General features: G+C 41.0%; 1 protein-coding gene across 1 annotated transcript in view; it reads left to right on the top strand.

Moving 5' to 3' along the window:
- PBLD (phenazine biosynthesis like protein domain containing) overlaps positions 1-14,890 on the top strand; it is a 70,185-nt gene extending 55,295 nt beyond the window's left edge. Inside the window, exon 11 of the transcript XR_010146625.1 lies at positions 14,715-14,890. The gene's annotated coding sequence lies outside the window, so the exon portion shown is untranslated. The remainder of the gene's footprint in view (positions 1-14,714) is intronic.
- The last annotated feature ends 1,089 nt before the right edge of the window (positions 14,891-15,979 follow it).

Genomic DNA, 15,979 nt, shown 5'->3' with positions numbered 1-15,979 from the left:
CTGGAGGCATTTTTCCCATTGTGTTGGTGATAAACATTTGTCTACTTGTTATTTATGCAAATTTCTGCAGCTGGCTTGAATTTCTCCTCAGAAAATGGGTTTTTCTTTTCTATCGCATCCTCAGACTGCAAATTTTTTGAACTTTTATGCTTTGTTTCCCTTTTAAAACTGAATGCTTTTAACAGCGCCCAAGTCACATCTTGAATGCTTTGCTGCTTAGAAATTTTTTTGGCCAGATACTCTAAATCATCTCCTTCAAGTTAAAAGTTCCATAGATCTCTAGGGCAGGGGCAAAATGCTGCCATTCTCTTTGCTAAAATATAGCAAGAGTCACCTTTACTCCAGTTCCCAACAAGTTCCTCATTCCCATCTGAGACCACCTCAGCCTGGATTTCATTGTCCATATCATTATCAGCATTTTGGTCAAAGCTGTTCAACAAATCTGTAGGAAGTTCCAAACTTTCCACATTTTCCTATCTTCTTTTGAGCCCTCCAAACTGTTCCAACCTCTGCCTGTTACCCAGTTTCAAAGTTGCTTCCACATTATTGGGTATCTTTACAGCAGTGCCCCACTCCCAGTACCAATTTACTGTATTAGTCCATTTTCATGCTGCTGATAAAGGCATACCTGAGACTGGATAATTTATAAAGAAAAAGAGGTTTAATGGACTCAGTTCCATATGGCTGGGGAGGCCTCACAATTATGGCAGAAGGTGAAAGGCATGTCTTACATGGTGGCAGGCAAGAGTGAATGAGAGCCAAGCAAAAGGAGAAACCCCTTATAAAACCAGCAGATCTTATGAGACTTATTCACTATCATGAGAACAGTATGGGGGAAACCGCCCCCATGATTCAATTATCTCCCACCAGGTCCCTCACACAAGTTGTGGGAATTATGGGAGCTACAATTCAAGATGAGATTTGGGTGGGGACACAGCCAAACCATATCACTGCTTTCAAGTTTAATGTTGCTATTGGTTGAAAAGAGTGCTCCCAGTAAAGTTGGCATCCCATCTCTGGTGTATTGAATTAGACTAGGTTATGCTAAAGCACAAAATACCTACAAAATCACAGTGGCTTAAAATAACAAACATTTTATTTGACCTCAGTGTCTAGTACAGGCCAGGAGGGGTACTGTTCCTTGTGATCATGCAGTGGCTCAGGCTGATTTTTCATTCTGCCGTCTCAACATGTGGTCTCTGTGGTTGTGGCAGCAGGAGGAAAGAGTGTATGGACACCTTCCTGTGCTTTGGCTCAGAAGTGATAGGTGTCAATTCTGTTCACAGCCTTTGGCCAGAACTGGTCACATATCTCCATCTAACAGCCAAAGAGCTGAGAAATGTGAGAGCTCATGGATCTATTCTGTGTACAGTAAGTATAATTGCTGTGCCTGGGGAAGGTTTTCAGGCCACTCAGATGGTTCCCTCTAGGATGACATTACATGGGTAAACTTATCACAGCCCAGGGGATTAGGGGTACAGTCTCATAAGCCCTATTATGTAAGTGCACCAAGAATAAATCTATCTTTCAGGGGCAGACTCACATTAACCTAGCACATAGAGACTGACGTATAAAGCCAAAACACCAATTTGTTATTTTACAATGAGAAATATAACCACAGAATAGATTAGATCAGAGCATTTTCTCTGATCTAACCTATTCTCTGATTTCCCAAACAGCATTTGCATATCTGTTTGGGAAACCAAATTGTAATCAGAAAGCTCCTTGGTGACCAGGGAGCCAAAACAAGGAGAGTCAGCAAAATGGACTTAAATGGCAGATGTCATCAAAACATGATAAGCTTCCCCACTTTGACAACACAATAGAATCCCATCATATTGCACTTACTTTAGTCAAATTTGACTACATGTGCTCAGGTCAAGGCCACATGTGCTTTTAGTGTTGATTGATTGATTGAGATAGGGTCTTTCTCTGTCACCCAAGCTGAAGTGCAGTGGCGTGATCATAGCTCATTGCAGCCTTGACTTCTTGAGCTCAAGCCATCCTCCCACCCCAGCCTCCTGAGTAGTTAGGACCACAGGCATGTGCCACAACTCCTGGCTAATTTTTTGATTTTTTATAGAGATGAGGTCTCACTATGTTGCCCAGGCTGGTCTCAAACTCCTGGGCACAAGTGACCTTCCTGCCTTGGCCTCCCAAAATGCTGAGATTATAGGTGTAAGCCACCACACTTGGCCTAAATATATTTATTTTTGGTACAACTATGGTCCCTAGTTCAAGCAAACATCTTTGTCGGACACTCAACAAAACAGTGATTTGTTCTAGCACTGTAGGAAAAAACTGGTAGTGCTATGCTTGTGAACTGGTGTGTCTGTCAACTATACTTTACAGGTTATTAATGGGATTTTCTTTCTTTCTTTGTTTTTTTTTTTTTTTTGAGACAAAGTCTCGCTCTGTCGCCCAGGCTGGAGTGCAATGTCGTGATATTGGCTCACTGCAACCTCTGCCTCACGGTTTCAAGTGATTCTCTTGCCTCAGCCTCCTGAGTTGCTGGGACTACAGGCGCCTGCCACCACACCTGGCTGATTTTTGTATTTTTAGTAGAAACAGAGTTTCCCCATATTGGCCAGGCTGGTGTCGAACTCCTGACCTCAAAAGATCTGCCTGCCTTGGCCTCCCAAAGTGTTGGGATTACAGGTGTGAGCCACCACACTCGGCCTATTTGTGGGATTTTCAAGGATAATCTTGGAAAACTTAATTTTTGCCTTATGCGCTATGGTAGCCTGCCTCCAAAATGGTTTCCAATGATCCCCATCTTCTGCTATCAGGCCCTTAGGCAGTCCCCTCCCACATTGCACCAGGATTGGTCTGTGAGACCAGTGGAATATCCAGAGGTAATGCAGTTAGGTTATAAAAGGCTGCATCTTCTGTTTTGGTCAGTTTCTGTCCGTCTACCTCCCTCTCTTGAATCCCTTGCCCTGTGGGAAGCCAGCTGCCTCATCATGAGCAGCCCAAAAAAAAAAAAAAAAAAAAAAAGAAGAAGCCCACGTAGCAATGAACTGAGGCCTTTGACCAACAGCCACATAAATGAGCTTGGAAGTGGACCTTCCTGCTCCGGTCATCCTCAGATGATGCCATCCTGCTGACACCTTGACAGTAGCCTTGTGAGAAACCCTGAACCAGAGGTACCCAGCTATGCTGCTCCAGATTGTTAACCCACAGAGACTGAGATAATAAACGTTTGTAGTTTTAAGTAGCTAAATTTGATGTAATTTGTTTTGCAGCAAAAGAAAATGAATGCACATGGTGTCTTTATCTTTTATTTTTATTTACTTTTTTGAGACAGAATTTCGCTCTTGTTGCCCAGGCTGGAGTGCAATGGCACAATCTTGGCTCACCGCAACCTCCGCCTCCTGGGTTCAAGTAATTCTCCTGCCTCAGCCTCCCAAGTAGCTGGGATTACAAGCATGTACCACCACACCTGGCTAATTTTGTATTTTTTAGTAGAGACGGGGTTTCCCGATGTTAGTCAGGCTGGTCTTGAACTCCTGACCTCAAGTGATCCACCTGCCTTAGCCTCCCAAAGTTCTGGGATTACAGGTGTAAGCCACTGTGCCCAGCCTTTTATGTTCTTTTTTAGAGATAGTCTTGCTCTGTCTTTATCTTTTTAATTTTATTATGAAAATTTCAAACATATTCAAAGGTATAGAATAGTGTGATGAGCCCCCATGAACCTATCCCTCAGGTTCAGCAGTTTTAGTGCATGGCCAATCATCTATACCCCACTTCAGAGCCCACTTCTTTTCTCCCTTGGATTATTTTGAAGAAATCATACACTCTTATCAGCAAATATTTAAGTATTTATCTTTTAAATATAAGTACTCTTAAAAAAAAGTAACCTTAACACTAATATCACTTCTGTGATAGACAGACCATTAAGGTGGTCTGGTGTTCAAGCCCTTATGTGATCACCTCCCCTTGAGAGTGACTTGCTTATAACCAATAAGTACAGCAAAGATGATGAAATGTATGTGATTACATATATGTATTGCATGGTTATGTTATATAAGATTGTAGCATGGTCTTGTTGGAGACTCCCTCTCCCTTGCTGGCTATGAGGATGCAAGGTACCATGTTGGGGAATATAAACCAAAAACTATCTGAGACACGTCTCAATCAATTTAGAAAACTTATTTTGCCAAAGTTAAGGACATGCCTGTGACAGCCTCAGGATGTCCTGATGACATGTGCCAAGGTGGTCCAGCTACAGCTTGGTTTTGTACATTTTAGAGAAGACATAAGGCATCAATCAATCAATACATGTAAGATGTTCATTGATTCGGTCTGGAAAGGTGAGACAACTGGGAACAGGGGCTTCCAGGTCATAGGTGGATTCAAAGATGTTCTGATTGGCAATTGGTTGAAAGTGTTATTATCAATAGAAAGGAATGTCTGGGTTATGATAACGGGTTGTGGAGACCAAGGTTTCGTTTTTTTTTTTTTTTTTTTTAATTTTAAGTTTCGGGATACATGTGCAGAATGTGCAGGTTTGTTACATAGGTATACATGGGCCGTGGTGGTTTGCTGCACCTATCAACTATCTAGGTTTTAAGCCCTGCATGCATTAGGTATTTGTCCTAATGCTCTCCCTCTTCTTGCCAAAGTTTTATCATGCAGTTGAAGCCTCCAGGAGCAGGCTGGAGAGAGAAAGATTGTAAATGTTTCTTATCAGACTTAGAGTCTGTTCTATCAGTAATGCCAAAAGGGAGGAGGGTATAACAAGTCATGTCCCCTTCCCATCATGGCCTGAGCTAGTTTTTCAGGTTAAGTTTGGAATGCCCTTGCCAAGAAGAGGGGTCCATTCAGATGGCTGAGGGGCTTAGAATTTTATTTTTGGTTTACAGCAACCCAAAAGGAACTCAGGGTGGTCTCTAAAAGCTGAGGGCAGCCTGTAGCCAATAGCCAGCAGGAAAATGAAGCTCTCGGTCCTATGAAAGCAAGGACCTGAATTTTGCCAACAACCTGGATAAATTTGGAAGCAGATCTTTCCCCAGTTGAGCATTCTTATGAGACTGAGACCCCAACCCTCGCTAACACCTTGATTGCAGCTTTGAAGAGAACTCAGTTGTGCCTGGACTTCTGATCCACAGAAACTGTGAAATAATAGATGTGTGTTGTTTTCAGCTACCAAGTTTGTGGTAATATTGGTGCAGCAATAGAAAACTACTATCCAAGACATTAGCAACAATTACTTAATATTATTGAATATCCAGTTAATGTTCCCATTCCCTGATTGCCTTATATATTTTTTTTCACAGTTTTGTTTGTTTGTGTTTTTTTTTTTCTTTTTGAGACAGAGTCTGACTCTGTCAGCCAGGCTGGAGTGCAGTGGCATGATCTCGCCTCACTGCAACTTCCACCTCCCAGATTCAAGTGATTCTCTTGCTTCAGCCTCCCAAGTAACTGGGACTACAGGCATGCGCCATCACGCCTGGATAATGTTTTTTTTTTTTTTTGAGACGGAGTTTCGCTCTGTTGCCAGGCTGGAGTACAGTGGCCCGATCTCAGCCCACTGCAACCTCTGCCTCCTGGGTTCAAGCGATTCTCCTGCCTCAGCCTCCCAAGTAGCTGGGACTACAGGCGTGTGCCACCACACCTGGCTAATTTTTGTATTTTTAGTAGAGATGGGGTCTCACCATGTTGGCCAGGCTGGTCTCAAACTCCTGACCTCAAGTCATCTGCCTGCCTTGGCCTCCCAAAGTGCTGAGATTACAGACATGAGCCACCACGCCCGAGTTTTTCACAGTATTTTTCTAAGACATGCTGACTTTAGCCTGCACTTGCATGAGATGTGAGTCTACTGTATGTAACCTGCCTCATAGCACAGTCTGGATTCTTGTTTCCATGCCTTAGCCTTTCTCTCAGATAAGACCTGCCTGGGCCCTGCCAAAGCTTGACTCCCTGAGCAAGCTTTTCCAGAGCTTCCATGCTAACCAGTGCTGTCTTTCCACGTGGATCAGATTATAGTCAAGCCATTCTGTTCCTTTAATGTTGCTAGACATTGCCCAATGTCCCAGGGAGGTGGTTGCCAAGGGGAAAATCCATTATTCTGCTGAGAACCACTGCTTTAAGTTTATCTGTCTTTTTTTTCTTTCATTCCTTTGTTTGTTTTGTGGCTTAACTCTCAGAGGGTGAATTGTTTTCCTCTTTCCAAGTTCTTTTCAGGAGGGGAATCCCCCCGCTGTCCATCCCTGTATCCTGCGAGTTAGGTACCCAGCTGGGATCTGATTTCACAGCCTGGGGTCAGATATGTTGTAAAGCAATCTTAATGTGGTTGGTAAAAAGCAATGTAAGACACCCTGCTAGAAGCTGGCAGGGCAGAGAGCTGGGGGGCAGGCGGCAAACATGATTAGAGAGGGAGCTTACCCGGCTCTCAAGGGACTCACGCTAACTGTGGAGACCAGGCTCATCCTTTTATGAAAAGATAATGAGCTCTTGTGTGGGTCTGTGATTAAGGCCTACATATGGCACAGACACCAAGGGCGATAGCAGGGGAGTATTGAAGAAAAGGGCTTAGAAATATCAGGGTATGAGCAAAGACTCAGAGATGAACGCTCAGGGCATGTGTGGGTTTTGTCTAGGGTTTCTACATCTAGAAAGTAGTTGTTAGGTTCTGGGGGCACACAGAAAGAAATTTAAAAAACAGCAATTTTTAAACTAACATTCCAGTTGAATAGATAACATGTAAACACAAGGACAGATAAACAATACTGAAAGTTATTCTTACTGGTGTTTTATTTTGGAAACTATTAAAATCTATAAAAAGGACTTAGAAATCATAGCAATGGTGAGTCATTCCCAGTATATGAGTAAAGGTAGAACCGTGGTTCTCTGACAATCAGCATCAGCACCACCTGGGAGCTTGTTAGAAATGCACATTCACGGCTGGGTGTGGTGGCTCATGCCTATAATTCCAGCACTTTGAGAGTCCGAGGCATGCAGGTCACCTGAGATCAGGAGTTCGAGACCAGCCTGGCCAACATGGTGAGACCCCCCATCTCTACGAAAAATATAAAAGTTAGCTGGGCATGGTGGCACGCACCTGTAATCCCAGCTACTCGGGGGGCTGAGGCAGGAGAATCACTTGAACCCAGAAGGCAGAGGTTGCAGTGAGCCAAGATCGCGCCACTGCACTCCAGCCTGGGTGACAGAGCAAGACTGTCTCCAAAAAAAAAAAAAAAAAAAGAAATGCACATTCACAGGCCCTAACCTAGACCAACTGAATTAGAAGCTCCGGGGGGAAGACCTAGTGATCTGGGTTGTAACAAGCCATCCAGGTGATTTTGGAGTATGTTTAAATTCGAGAACCATTAGGTGTTTAGGCTTTCAGACTTAGCCACCATTTTCTTCACTCTTGAGTGACAATTGCCTGTGCAGTTCAATAACTTTTAAATGTGCATTGTCCCATGATCTCCCTGACTATACCAACACACTTGCTACTTAGTGCACTTTTAGAGAAGCTTTTATTTTTTTTTAATTTTTTATTAGCTTCTAGCTCTGTTCAGCATAGAAAAATTAGCTGTGCTCAGGTGGGAGCTGTTCAGTAATGTGTTGGTAATAAACAGATTAGTTAATCAGCCATGATTTATTAATGATGAATTAATTATACCTGATTGTGCAGTTCTGCTAGCTAAATGGAGCTTTAAAGGAGTTGTTTTATTAATCATCAGGGTGCTAATTGCAGAGTCTTACAGAAGGATCACTAATTAAACATGCAACCATATGCAGAACAAGTTGGGTTGCTGAGACCTGCAAGAATAAAACATACTCATTTTTAAGGGAGCCAAAACAAACTTTATTTTATGCAATATTAGGGAATTGACTTGGCAATGTTAATTAATCACTGCACATTAATATTGTACTTTTTTCCAGCAGGAATTGATCCATACAACAAAACTCATGTAGTATTCTAGTGAGATCTGTTATAGGCGAAGTATATTGCTCAATCATATTTTCTGTTTACACATATGCAATCTACTATAATGGAGACCATTGGTTAATGAGACGGGACTTAGAGAAGAAAGAGTGAAAATTACATACCAGGCCTTTGCACTTTATTCAGAGCATCAAGCGAGTGGGAGACGGTGAACTCCTAGAGACCAGGAACACTCCTGCATGTTGAATCACAAAAAGAGAATTTATAGCCTTGTGCTATTGGAGCAAGGAAAGAAATGAGACTGTCCAGTTGAAAAGGTATCAGATAAACTCAAAGACAGATAAATAACAGGGAAAGTGTTTTCACATTTTAGCTCAAGGTAGATTAAAGGCAGTTCATGACTTTTTCTTGGGAATGAATATTTGTCATTTGGGGTTATTCAGCATCCAAACACCATTGTCCTGGCACCTGAAATTGGGAAATTCTCATTGTGAGTAGTCTAAGGAGGTAGTACCCAACTTCTATCATGGAAGCCAATGTGGCCAGATGCCATCTCTTCCTGCAAATCAGAGAGTGGGCATGCTACTCACGCTCAACCAAGTTAGAGACGTTGTCCTGGAAATTTGGTAGCTTCTCAGAATAATGGCTGCACGAACAATATTTGTTTAATTTTGGTCTAGTAGGTAACGGAATCAAGTCTGTGTTGTATGAACATATGATAAATGTGTGATGATGAGGGGGATGATGATAGTGATGACAAACTTCAAGGTTGTCTTGATTTTTCTGGATTCCTCCATCTTGGACATTTCCTATCCTGTTCCTTGGTTTAGGAATGAATATGTGATACAATTCTGGCCAATGAGACATGAGGGTAAGTTTTCAGTTCAGGGAGTCAAGTGAGGAAAAAGGTGGGATGAAACAGCATTTGACATGCATAGGTTTACTTAAGCCCCTGATGTTCAGTAAGGTATCCCTCCTTCAGTTGTGCTTGGTGCCTTTGAGTCTTGAGATCTTCTGTTTTATATTCTCCAAAGAAAAAACCTCTAGTCTTTTTTCCCATGGTGGGGCAAGGAAATTGCCCAATGTGTGGGAGCTGTTCAGCACATATGTATTATTTTTATCTATCTATCTATCTATCATCTATCTATCTATCTTTTTTTTTTTTGTCTGAGTTTCGCTCTTGTTGCCCAGACTGGAGTACAATGGCACGATCTTGGCTCACTGCAACCTCCGTCTCTTGGGTTGAAGTGATTCTCCTGTTTCAGCCTCCCAAGTAGCTGGGATTACAAGCATGTGCCATCACGTCCAGCTAATTTTTGTATTTTTAGTAGAGATGGAGTTTCACCATGTTGGTGAGGCTTGTCTTGAACTCCTGACCTCAAGTGATCGCACCTGCCTCAGCCTCCCGAAGTGCCGTCGTCCCCAGCCAATATTATATGTGTTTTAACATAAGTATACAATGTGTATCAGCCATCCAGATCAAGATATAGAATGTTCCCATCAGCCTAGAATGTTCCCTCATGCTCTTTCTTGGCAAAATAAAACAAAGCAAAATAACTCTCCATATCTCACTCCCTAAAATTATCACTATTCTGAAACTTCTATCACTATAAATTGGTTGCTTATTGTTGGGCTTTTTTTTTTTTTTGAGACAGGGTCTTGCTCTGTCATCTGGCTAGCTAGAGTACAGTGGCTGGATCATGGCTCACTGCAGCCTCAACCTTCCAGGCTCAAGGAATTCTCCCACCTTAGCCTCTTGAATAGCTGGGACTACAGTAGGTGCACGCCATCACACCTGGCTAATTTTAGTATTCTTTGTAGAGACGAGGTTTTACCATGTTGCTTAGGCTGGTCTTGAACTCCTGAGCTCAAGCTATCTGCCTGCCTTGGCCTCCCAAAGTGCTGAGGTTACAGATGTGAGCCACTGTGCCCAGCCTATTCTTTAGCTTTTATAAATAGATTCATAAAGTATATACTGTTTGGTTTTGGTTTCTTTCATTCAACATAATGTTTTTTAGATTTATACATGATGGTGAGTTTATTCTTTTTTATTGCTGTATAGCATTTCATTGTGTAACTATATTATGCTTTATTTTTACCATTTGTTCGTCATCATTTGGGTTGTTCCTAGTTTTTGGTTATAAATACATTCTTGTACATGTCTTTTGGTAGACATATACATGCATTTACTTTGAAGAGCATACTTAGGAGTATAATTGAGTAACAGATTTATTATATGTTTAACTTTGATACTGCCAAATGGTTTTCTAATGCAGTTGAATGAATGTACGCTTTTCACCAGTAACATCTGAGAGTTCTACTTGCTCTACATTCCCACCAGCATTTGGTAGTGTCACTCTTTAATTTTAGTCATTTTGGGAGAGTATAGTGCTATCTCATTGTGGGTTTTAAATTGCGTACCCCAGCGAGTTCTGTTGTTGAACAACTTCATCATAGGTTTGTTGGACATTTGGGATCTTCTTTTGTCAAAATGCTCGTTCAAATTTTTGTCTACTTCACAATTGAGTTGTCTTTTTTATTGATTTGTAGGGGTTCTTTATATACTTTGGATATGAATCCTTCATCAGATGTATATACTGTGAATATTTTCTCCTAGTTTGTGGCATCTTCATTCACTTTCTTAATGGTATATTTTAATAACAAATTATTTTAATAAAGCCTAATTTATCAATCTGATCTTTTATGATTAGTGTTTTTTGTGTTCAGTCTAAGAAATCTTTGCCTTCCCCAAGAATATGAAAATTTCTATGTTTTCTTTTAGAAATTATTTTACTTTTCACATGTAGATCTATGACCTACCTGAAATTTATTATTATTGTTATTTTTGAGACAGAATCTTGCTCTGTGGCCCATGCTGGAGTGCAGTGGTGCAATCTCAGCTCACTGCAACCTCTACCTCCTGGGTTCAAGCGATTCTCCTGCTTCAGCCCCCTGCCTAGCTGGGATTACAGGCATGCACCACCATGCCCTGCTCATTTTATATTTTTTGTAGAGAAGAGGTTTCACCATGTTAGCCAGGCTGGTCTTGAACTCCTGACCTCAGGTGATCTGCCCGCCTGATCACTTGGCCTTCCAAAGTGCTGGGATTACATGCGTGAACCACCACGCCTGGCCCCTCAAATTAATTTTTATGTATTGTAAGGTAGGGGTCAAGATTCATTCTTTTTCTATGTGGATAACCAACTGCTCTGGCACTGCCTACTGAAAAAAACCACTTTCCCCCACTAAATTCAGTAGTGTTCTTACCTCAAATCAACCAACTGTATCTGTGGGGTATTTTTCTGGATTCTCTACTGTGTTCCACTGGCCTATTTATCTTTGCACCAACATGCGGTCATAATTTAATGTAACATTATAGCAAATTTCAATAGCTGAAAGTGTAAGTTAGCCAACTTTTGAGGATGACAAAGTCTTTAAAATCTTGCTGAGAATTTTATTTAGATTGCATTGACTCTACAGATGAATCTATAGAGAGCTGATATCTTAACAAGATTTAGTCTTCTAATCAATGAATTTTCCTTCCACATGTTAAAGTTTTTCTATTTCTCTTAGCAATATTTTGTAATTTTCAGTGTAGGACTTACACATCTTTCACTAGATTTATTTCCAGGTTTGTGATTTTTAAAAATGTTATCATAAATGGTAGTTTAAAATTTCAGGCTGGGTGAGGTGGCTCATACCTGTAATCCAGCACTGTGGGAGGCCGAGGTGGGAGGATTGCTTGAGCTCAGGAGTTTGAGACCAGCCTGGGTAATAGAGGGAGACCTCATCTCTACTTAAAAAAAAAAAAAAAAAATTAGGTAGACCTGGTGGCATGTGCCTGTAGTCTCAGCCTGGGAGATCAAGGCTGCAAAGCTGCAGTGACCTACGATTTTGCCACTGCACTCCAGCTTGAGTGACAACATGAGACCCAGTCTCAAAAAAAAAAAAAAAAAGGAAAAAGAAAATTTCATCTTCCAGTAATTTATTATAAATATATATGCAACTGATTTTATATGTTTTGTCTTCTTTTCAGTGACCTTAATAGAATTTATTAATTCTAGTTGCTTGTAGATTCTTTTTTTTGAGATGGAGTCTCACTTTGCTGCCCAAGCTGGAGTGCGGAGGGATGATCTGGTTTGCTGCAACCTCTGTCTCTTGGGTTCAAGCAATTCTCCTGCCTCAGCCTCCCAAGTAGCTGGGATTACAGGCACACACCACCATGCTCAGCTAATTTTTGTATTTTTAGTAGAGACAGGGTTTCACCATGTTGACCAGACTTGTCTTGAACTCCTGACCTCAAGTGATCCGCCCACCTCAGCCTCCCAAAGTGCTGGGATTACAGGCACGAGCCACTGCACCTGGCAGCTTATAGATTCTTTTGGTTTTTCTACATAAACAGTCATGCCATTTATGAATAACAAAGACATTTTTATTTCTTCCTTTCTACCTTTTACCCCTTATTTCCTTTTCTTGCCTTATTGCACTGGCTGAGACCTCTGGTACAATAGTGAGTAGAAGTGATAAGAGTGAACATCCTGCCGGGTACAGTGGCTCTCGCTTGTAATCCCAGCACTTTAGGAGGCTGAGGTGGGCGGATCACAAGGTTAAGAGATTGACACCATCCTGGCCAACATGGTGAAACATGGTCTCTACTAAAAGTACAAAAATTAGCCAGGTGTGGTGGCACACGCCTGTAGTCCCAGCTACTCGGGAGGCTGAGACAGGAAAATCACTTGAACCCAGGACATGGAGGTTGCAGTGAGCTGAGATTGTATCACTCCACTCCAGCCTGGCGACAGAGTGAGATTCTGTCTCAACAACCAAAAAACAAAACAAAACAGAACAAAACAAAACAAAACAAAAAAACGAGTGAACATCCTTGACCTTGGGGGAAAATGTTCAATATTTCACCATTGAATATGATGTTAGCTGTAGCTTTCTTGTAGACATTCTATATCAGATTAAGAAATTTTTCTTCTGTCTAGTCTGCTGAGAACTCTCCTTCCTTCCTTCCTTCCTTCCTTTCTTTCTTTCTTTTGACAGGGTCTTGCTCTGTCACTCAGGCTACAGTTTACTAGTGGGATCATAGCTTAACAGCCTTGAACTCCTGGGATCAAGCGATCCTCCCACCTCAGCCTCCTGAGTAGCTGAGATTACGGGTGCATGCCACCATGCCCAGTTAATTTAAAAAAAATTTTTTTGTAGCGATGGAGTCTTGCTATGTTGCCCAGGCTGGTCTGAAACTCGTGGCTTCAAGTGATCTCCTCACCTCAGAATCCCAAATTGTTGGCATTACAGGTGTGAACCACCTTGCCCAACTGAACATTTTCTTTTGGCGTGAATAGATGTTGCATATTGTAAAATGCTTTTCCTTCTTTATTGAAATTATCCTATGGATTTTCTCCTTTATTTTGTTAGTGTGGATGAAATACCTTGATTTCAGATGTTAAACCAACCTTATATTCCTGAAATACATATTAATTGGTAATAATATTTTCTTATTTTATGTATTGTTAGATTCTATTTGTTTATATTTTATTTAGGATATTGAATATATATTAATAAGTGATATTGATCTATAATTTTCCTTTCTCCTAATGTCCTTGTTAAGTTTTAGTGTCAGGTTATGTTGACCTCATAAAATGAGTTGAGAATTGATTCCTCTTTTCCTATTCTCTGGAAGAGTTTGTGTAAGATTTTATTCCTTACATGTTTGGAAAAATCACCAGTGCAACCTTATTGGATACTCTGGTACTCAACCTAAATCTCTTCTAAGGTTTAATGCACCCTTTCTCCAACTGCTCAAATGTCTGATGCTGACAGCTCACAACATGTTCCTCCTTGGGAGCTACCTTCAGCTGCAGGGAACTGCCTCACCCAAGATTAAGCTTATTTTCAGGGTGCTAAGATAGGAATACTAAAGCCTAGCCCCTTTCCTCAAATTGATTCAATTCTCAATGGTTATCTCAGCTCTAGGGCTTGGCTGAGGCCTGGGTTGCAACTGCATTGTGAGTCAGTTTTTATTTCTGGCCAATCCTGTCAGAAACATCAGTTTCCTACAGATGTGTCTCCCACTCCTGCATGAAATTCAGCATCTCAGAATCTGTTTCCAGGGAAACCAATCTGAGACCAAAACCATATGGCCTTGGTGTTTTCTCAGTAGAAGCCTTTTAATAATTGATTCAATTTATTTAACAGTTGACCAGTTAATTTATTTAACTATTGAATAGTTAATAATTGTATAACCATTCAAATTTTCTATTTCTTGTGTCAGTTTTGGTAAATTGTGCTTTCCAAGGACTTTTTCCTTGGAAAATCTCTATTTTTAGTTTATTGACATAAGGTTGTTCATAGTATCTTTTCACATTTTTAATGTCTGTAGGATATGTAGTGATATCCCTTATTTTATTCATAAAGATGACAATTTGTGTTTTCTTTGTTATGGATTAGTTGCTAGGAGTTTATCAATTTTATTATTCTTCTCAAAAAATCAATTCTTGTCTTTGTGGATTTTTTCCAGCATAGATTTATTTTTGATATCATTGATTTTTGCTTTTTTCATATTATTTTCTTTCCTCTCCTTTCTTTTGAGTTTATTTTTCTATCCCACAATGTTTAGAGAACATGTCCTGTTTGATTTAAATCCCTTGAAATTTGTGAAGACTTGTTTGTGGCCCAAAACATGGTCTACTTGGATAAATGTTCTGTGTGTATGTATTAGTCTGTTCTTGCATTGCTATAAAGAACTACCCGAGACCGGATAATTTATAAAGAAAAGAGGTTTAATTGGCTCATGGTTCCACACCGTGTACAGGAAGCATGGCTGGGGAGGCCACAGGAAACTTACAATCATAGTGGAAGGTGAAGAGGAAGGAGTCACGTCTTACATGGCTGGAGCAGGAGGAAGAGAGGGAGAGGGGAGAGGTGCTACACACTTTTAAGCAACCAGGTCTCATGAGAACTCATTCCTTATCACGAGCACAGCAAGGGGTAAGTCTGCCTCCATGATTCAATCACCTCCCACCAGGCCCCTCCCACAACAATGGTGGTTACAATTTGACATGAGATTTGGGTGGGGACACAAATCCAAACCATATTAGTGTACTTGAAAAGAATGTGTTTTCTACATTGTTGGTGCAATATTTTATGGACCAAGTTAGTTAATCATGTTTTTCAATCTTCTATATCTTACTGATTTTTTTCTTTTTTGAAACAGAGTCTTGCTCTGTCGCCGAGGCTGGAGTGCAGTGGCGCGATCTCGGCTCACTGCAAGCTCCGCCTCCTGGGTTCGCGCCATTCTCCTGCCTCAGCCTCCCGAGTAGCTGGGACTACAGGTGCCCACCACCATGCCCGGCTAATTTTTTGTATATTTTTTTAGTAGAGATGGGGTTTCACCGTGTTAGCCAGGATGGTCTCAATCTCCTGACCTCGTGATCTGCCTGCCTCAGCCTCCCAAAGTGCTGGGATTACAGGTGTGAGCCACTGCACCCAGCCTTACTGATGTTTTTGTATGCTTTTGCTATCAGTTACTCAGAGAAGTTGTTAAAATCTCTAACTATGTAAATGGAATGTTATCCCTGTTTTTAGTTCTGTCAAGTTCTCCTTTACATATTTTGAACCTGTATTATTAGGTACATGTTAATTTTTTAATGTATATGATTGTTAGCCCTCTTAATAAGGTATAATATCTCTTGTAATATTTCTTGTCTTAGAGTCTACTTTGTTTTATATTAATAAAGCACAACTGTTTTCTTTTGGATAGTGTTTGCAGGGTTTATCTTTTTCATCTTTTTACTTTCAACCCATCTGTGTAATTTGCTAGGGTCTCAACTGAATGTTGGGTGTTCACTGAAGTTTCTCCACTCTGGCTGGATCCAAATCCCAATGTCTCCCAGCACTGTGAAAACTGCAGATCTCCACCCAGCACTCCGTCTTCTAGTCACTGTTCTTACATGGCCCAGGAATTGGCCAAGACCTGAGAGAGTTTTCCACACAGACTTCTTGGGTTCCTTTTTTGTAGCACCGCCTCCGGCGCCCTGCACCACCTTTAATCTCAGTTGGCTCCTCACCCTTCAGCTA

This window comes from Pan troglodytes, chromosome 8 (assembly GCF_028858775.2).
Source record: "Pan troglodytes isolate AG18354 chromosome 8, NHGRI_mPanTro3-v2.0_pri, whole genome shotgun sequence".
In the NCBI taxonomy this organism is placed as follows: Eukaryota; Metazoa; Chordata; class Mammalia; order Primates; family Hominidae; genus Pan; species Pan troglodytes.
This window is presented reverse-complemented; position numbering and strand designations above follow the sequence as displayed.